The sequence below is a fragment of the Anopheles merus genome, unplaced genomic scaffold (genome assembly GCF_017562075.2).
Source record: "Anopheles merus strain MAF unplaced genomic scaffold, AmerM5.1 LNR4000758, whole genome shotgun sequence".
Taxonomy (NCBI): Eukaryota; Metazoa; Arthropoda; class Insecta; order Diptera; family Culicidae; genus Anopheles; species Anopheles merus.
This window is the reverse complement of record NW_024428338.1, coordinates 1-7,500: the sequence shown is the minus strand read 5'-3', so window position 1 is coordinate 7,500 and position 7,500 is coordinate 1.

Here is a 7,500-nt window from a genome sequence, read left to right as displayed (position 1 = left end):
GATACTCTGCGCATGCCCGTACGTTGCACATCGACTGGTACATTGCACGCACTAACGATCTCTCTGCACTGCATGGGACTCTCAACCACCGTGACGGGAGACTTTGCTAGTTCGTACGATACTCTGCGCATGCGCGAACACAACACTTCGACTGGTACATTGCACGCACTAACGATCTCTCTGCACTGCATGGTACTCATTACTTTACCACCGTGACGGGAGACTTTGCTAGTTCGTACGATACTCTGCGCATGTGTATATGTTTAGCAACCCACCAACTTGAGCACCTAGGGGAAGTTGTGATGCCATCTGAACACCCACCGACTGATGCATTGAACGGCTAAAGTTGACCTTCAATCCGAACTGGCACTCTGCGGCGTGGAGGCAGTTGCGCGACCACTCCTATCCCAAACCAACAAAGCAAGGTGTATCCTACGTGCTCGCTACAAGCACACCACGACGGGACACATTGAACGGTTCAGCGATCTCTCTGCACTAGTGGAATGATACCACCGTGATACGGGAGACTTTGCTACAGCGGCTTCTCTGCACTGCTGGGCTACCACCAATGTGACGGGACATTGCTAGCGGTCACTCTGCACTAGTGAAGAACTCCACCGTGATACGGGAGACATTGCTAACGGTCACTCTGCACAGGTGCCAATACCACCTCGTGACGGGAAACATTGCTGAAAGCGGCTTCTCTGCACTGCTGGGCTACCACCATGTGACGGGAGACATTGCTAGCGGTCACTCTGCACTAGTGGAAGAACTCCACCGTGATACGGGAGACATTGCTAACGGTCACTCTGCACAGGTGCCAATACCACCTCGTGACGGGAAACATTGCTTTAAACCGAACGGCATCTCTGCGCGTGAACTTGCAACTTGCACCCCAACTTGTTACATCTGGTCGAACGGGTGCGCACGACGGGACACATTGCACGGTTCAGCGATCTCTCTGCACTAGTGGAAGAACTCCACCGTGATACGGGAGACTTTGCTACAGCGGCTTCTCTGCACTGCTGGGCTACCACCAATGTGACGGGAGACATTGCTAGCGGTCACTCTGCACTAGTGGAAGAACTCCACCGTGATACGGGAGACATTGCTAACGGTCACTCTGCACAGGTGCCAATACCACCTCGTGACGGGAAACATTGCTGAAAGCGGCTTCTCTGCACTGCTGGCTACCACCTTGTGACGGGAGACATTGCTAGCGGTCACTCTGCACTAGTGGAAGAACTCCACCGTGATACGGGAGACATTGCTAACGGTCACTCTGCACAGGTGCCAATACCACCTCGTGACGGGAAACATTGCTTTAAACCGAACGGCATCTCTGCGCGCATACCCCCACAACACTAGACGAACATTGTCTTTGGCTACTCCGATCGGTATACATGATTATGACGGATACATTGAATGGCTATAGTGGGTTGGGTTGAAATTACCGCGGCTGCATTTTTGTTAAAACTGTAAACCGTACGGTGTCCTTCTAACAGGCGGATACCTTTGTACGGCTACAGAGTTGAATTACCCGGCTGCGTTTTGACCACTATAGTCCAATCGGTACTCTGCACTCTCATGTATACTAATGTTTCACTTGGATACACCCACTGTTTTGTCCTACGGGCGTGTAAGCTCTCCACGACGGGATGCATTGATTGGTTCAGCGATCTTTCTGCACTTCGTGGATCTACTCCTTCGATGTGTCGGAAACATTGCTAGCGGTCACTCTGCACTAGTGAAGAACCCCACCGTGATACGGGAGACATTGCTAACGGTTACTCTGCACCTCGTCGAGTTACCACCGTGTGTCGGAAGACTTTGCTCCTGAGTCTCTCTGCACTGCGTAAGCTACCGCCGTGTGTCGGGAGCATTGCTAGCGGTCACTCTGCACTAGTGGAATGATACCACCGTGATACGGAGACATTGCTAACGGCTACTCTGCACTTCGCGGACCTGCTTACTCTGTGACGGGAGACTTGCTAGCGGCTTCTCTGCACTACTGGGCTACCACCTTGTGACGGGAGACATTGCTAGCGGTCACTCTGCACTAGTGGTAGAACACCACCGTGATACGGGAGACATTGCTAACGGTCACTCTGCACAGGTGCCAATACCACCTTGTGACGGAAACATTGCTAAAACCGATCGGCATCTCTGCGCGATTACTTGAACACACCCCCAACTTAGTCAACTGTTAAACTTTTTCGTAATCACGGCGGGACACATTGCTCGAGCTCTAACGGACCTCTGCACGCATGAAACATGGTGGCGGGAATCATTGCTAGAACCGAACGGCGCCTCTGCGCGATGTACAAGCTCAACAGGACCTCGTATCGGCTGCCGAGCCGGAGCTCGAACAACTTGGACTATCACCTCTAATTATATCAACTCACACCTCCCCCGAGGGTTCCGCAGAATTGCTTCTGGGTCCCCTTATCGTTAATTGCGATTCGTGTTTGCATTACACTACATTGAGCTATTCCAACTTGTTTATCCGCATGGCGAACATTTGCTGCATAGAACATTTAAGTTCCACTTTGCTCTCCCCTACGTGGGTCTGAGCTTCGCTCTCAGGGAAAGTTATGCCACATTTGGTAAGGGAAACCCGGTTTCATCACGCTATTTTACCTGCACCATGACCCCAGACACATTTGTTCAATGGATTAGATCCAAGGAACGCCGACAAACCATGCACCACTACCCTTAATAGCTCATCGAGCTTAGCGTGAATCCTTCGAGTTTCCCTAAAAAGTTCGATTGGTCTTGCAGTGTTTAAAGACAACGAAGCTTAGTTTCAAGCATGCATTTAATATACGCTTACGAAAACCTCTTAAACTGTTACGACTTTTATGCTTGAAACCATCACGACGAAGTCTTAGGGTCCGTAGACCCGTGATGTACCGCTCCAGGGAGCTTTTTGAAAGGTTGGGTAGGTCCTTTCAGGGTCCGTAGACCCTCTACGCTGCCAGTTCTCAGCGTAAGAGTACAGCAAACTAGCCAGCTACTGTCTCTTGATGGGTCCGAAGACCCAAAAATATATTGCTACTGACCACCTTAAGCGATGCTGGGGTGTCTGTAATTTTCGAGATTTTGTCCCCGGGACACCTAGTCCGGGCATAAGCCGTGTACTACAAGGCCTAATTTTACTCTAATATACGCATATCAACTCGAAATCATAGGTTAAGATCATCGGCAGACACCACCAGACACCACTTTTGCTTCATAAGTTCGGACTATGGTCATACGACGAACTAAATCGGGGAGGGGACGTATGACCCAAATGGGGGCCGAAATGACCCACCGACACCTCAAACCATGCTCCTACGACAAAATAGAGGTAAAACTACGATTTGGTGAAATTTTCATTTTTGACCTCGGAGCAAGGTACCCTCCCTATAGTAGGCAATGAACAAATGATCATGTTCCCAGGAGGGCAAAAGTTGGGAACTCGAGAGGAAAGCGCTAATGGCGCGCCTTACCTAGGGGCCCGTAGAGTAAAAAGGGTACCCCCAAAAAAGTTGTTGTTTGACGTTCTGGTTTCACTTTTCATCATCTAAAATGCGTTTCTACACGTTTTCAGTGATTTTGGCGAAAAAAAATTTTTTGACTACTCGAGCTCTCCGGCCCGTTCGGTGACCATTTTTTGACAAAAGCTAGGGAGCTGCCCCTAGGTTTGGGTGTCACAAAATTTTGAAAAGTGGTCAAAAAACCACTATCCAGAATCGGATGTAGAATCATTAGACGAACTTAAAATTGTTCTACGACCCATGTCTGCGACGTTTAGTTTTCGAGTTATGGCCCGCCGTAGGTCTGACGGAGAACTTTTGCTAAGCGCACTTTGATGTTTGTATGAAGTACCCTACCTAGGGACGCGTAGAGCAATTGGTACCCCCGGGCATGTTGTCGGTTGACTTTCTGGTTGCACTTTTCATCATCTAGGGTGTGTTTCTGACACGTTTTGAGGGTTTTTAGCGAAAAAAATTTTTTTGACTACTCGAGCTCTCGGCCCGTTCGGTGCACTTTTTTGCAAAAAGCTAGGGAGCTGTCCCTAGGTTCGGGTGTCACAAAATGATGAAAAGTGGTCAAAAACCACTATCCAGAATCGGATAGAGAATGATTAGACGAGCTTAAAATTGTTCTACGACCCATGTCTGCGACGTTTAGTATTCGAGTTATGGCCCGCCGTAGGTCTGACCGAGCAATTTTTGTTCCGCGCACTTTGTGCACCGTGCACATTGATGTTTGTATGAAAAAGTACCCTACCTAGGGACGCGTAGAGCAAATTGGTACCCCCCGGCATGTTGTCGGTTGACTTTCTGGTTGCACTTTTCATCATCTAGGGTGTGTTTCTGACACGTTTTGAGGGTTTTTAGCGAAAAAATTTTTTTGACTACTCGAGCTCTCCGGCCCGTTCGGTGCACTTTTTGCAAAAAGCTAGGGAGCTGTCCCTAGGTTCGGGGTGTCACAAAATGATGAAAAGTGGTCAAAAACCACTATCCAGAATCGGATAGAGAATGATTAGACGAGCTTAAAATTGTTCTACGACCCATGTCTGCGACGTTTAGTATTCGAGTTATGGCCCGCCGTAGGTCTGACCGAGCAATTTTTGTTCCGCGCACTTTGTGCACCCGTGCACATTGATGTTTGTATGAAAAATACCCTACCTAGGGACGCGTAGAGCAAATTGGTACCCCGGGCATGTTGTCGGTTGACTTTCTGGTTGCACTTTTCATCATCTAGGGTGTGTTTCTGACACGTTTTGAGGGTTTTTAGCGAAAAAAATTTTTTTTGACTACTCGAGCTCTCCGGCCCGTTCGGTGCACTTTTTTGCAAAAAGCTAGGGAGCTGTCCCTAGGTTCGGGGTGTCACAAAATGATGAAAAGTGGTCAAAAAACCACTATCCAGAATCGGATAGAGAATGATTAGACGAGCTTAAAATTGTTCTACGACCCATGTCTGCGACGTTTAGTATTCGAGTTATGGCCCGCCGTAGTCTGACCGAGCATTTTTGTTCCGCGCACTTTGTGCACCGTGCACATTGATGTTTGTATGAAAAAGTACCCTACCTAGGGACGCGTAGAGCAAATTGGTACCCCCGGCATGTTGTCGGTTGACTTTCTGGTTGCACTTTTCATCATCTAGGTGTGTTTCTGACACGTTTTGAGGGTTTTTAGCGAAAAAATTTTTTTGACTACTCGAGCTCTCCGGCCCGTTCGGTGCACTTTTTTGCAAAAAGCTAGGGAGCTGTCCCTAGGTTCGGGTTGTCACAAAATGATGAAAAGTGGTCAAAAAACCACTATCCAGAATCGGATAGAGAATGATTAGACGAGCTTAAATTGTTCTACGACCCATGTCTGCGACGTTTAGTATTCGAGTTATGGCCCGCCGTAGGTCTGACCGAGCAATTTTTGTTCCGCGCACTTTGTGCACCGTGCACATTGATGTTTGTATGAAAAAGTACCCTACCTAGGGACGCGTAGAGCAAATTGGTACCCCCGGCATGTTGTGTCGGTTGACTTTCTGGTTGCACTTTTCATCATCTAGGTGTGTTTTTCTGACACGTTTTGAGGGTTTTTAGCGAAAAAAATTTTTTGACTACTCGAGCTCTCCGGCCCGTTCGGTGCACTTTTTTGCAAAAAGCTAGGGAGCTGTCCCTAGGTTCGGGGTGTCACAAAATGATGAAAAGTGGTCAAAAAACCACTATCCAGAATCGGATAGAGAATGATTAGACGAGCTTAAAATTGTTCTACGACCCATGTCTGCGACGTTTAGTATTCGAGTTATGGCCCGCCGTAGGTCTGACCGAGCATTTTTGTTCCGCGCACTTTGTGCACCGTGCACATTGATGTTTGTATGAAAAAGTACCCTACCTAGGACGCGTAGAGCAAATTGGTACCCCCGGGCATGTTGTCGGTTGACTTTCTGGTTGCACTTTTCATCATCTAGGGTGTGTTTCTGACACGTTTTTGAGGTTTTTAGCGAAAAAAATTTTTTGACTACTCGAGCTCTCCGGCCCGTTCGGTGCACTTTTTGCAAAAAGCTAGGGAGCTGTCCCTAGGTTCGGTGTCACAAATGATGAAAAGTGGTCAAAAAACCACTATCCAGAATCGGATGAGAATGATTAGACGAGCTTAAAATTGTTCTACGACCCATGTCTGCGACGTTTAGTATTCGAGTTATGGCCCGCCGTAGGTCTGACCGAGCAATTTTTGTTCCGCGCACTTTGTGCACCGTGCACATTGATGTTTGTATGAAAAAGTACCCTACCTAGGGACGCGTAGAGCAAATTGGTACCCCCGGGCATGTTGTCGGTTGACTTTCTGGTTGCACTTTTCATCATCTAGGTTGTGTTTCTGACACGTTTTGAGGGTTTTTAGCGAAAAAAAATTTTTTGACTACTCGAGCTCTCCGGCCCGTTCGGTGCACTTTTTTGCAAAAAGCTAGGGAGCTGTCCCTAGGTTCGGGGTGTCACAAAATGATGAAAAGTGGTCAAAAAACCACTATCCAGAATCGGATAGAGAATGATTAGACGAGCTTAAATTGTTCTACGACCCATGTCTGCGACGTTTAGTATTCGAGTTATGGCCCGCCGTAGGTCTGACCGAGCAATTTTTGTTCCGCGCACTTTGTGCCCGTGCACATTGATGTTTGTATGAAAAAGTAACCCTACTAGGGACGCGTAGAGCAAATTGGTACCCCCCGGCCAGGTTGTCGTTGACTTCTGGTTGCACTTTTCATCATCTAGGGTGTTTCTGACACGTTTTGAGGGTTTTTTAGCGAAAAAAATTTTTTTTGACTACTCGAGCTCTCCGGCCCGTTCGGTGGCACTTTTTTGCAAAAAGCTAGGAGCTGTCCCTAGTTCGGGGTGTCACAAAATGATGAAAAGTGGTCAAAAACCACTATCCAGAATCGGATAGAGAATGATTAGACGAGCTTAAAATTGTTCTACGACCCATGTCTGCGACGTTTAGTATTCGAGTTATGGCCCGCCGTAGGTCTGACCGAGCAATTTTTGTTCCGCGCATTTGTGCACCGTGCCCATTGAGTTTGTATGAAAAAGTACCCTACCTAGGGACGCGTAGAGCAAATTGGTACCCCCCGGCATGTTGTCGGTTGACTTTCTGGTTGCACTTTCATCATCTATGGTTGTTTCTGACACGTTTTGAGGGTTTTTAGCGAAAAAAATTTTTTTGACTACTCGAGCTCTCCGGCCCGTTCGGTGCACTTTTTTGCAAAACGCTAGGGAGCTGTCCCTAGGTTCGGGGTGTCACAAAATGATGAAAAGTGGTCAAAAACCACTATCCAGAATCGGATAGAGAATGATTAGACGAGCTTAAAATTTTTCTACGACCCATGTCTGCGACGTTTAGTATTCGAGTTATGGCCCGCCGTAGGTCTGACCGAGCATTTTTGTTCCGCGACTTTTGTGCACCGTGCACATTGATGTTTGTATGAAAAAGTACCCTCACCTAGGGACGCGTAGAGCAA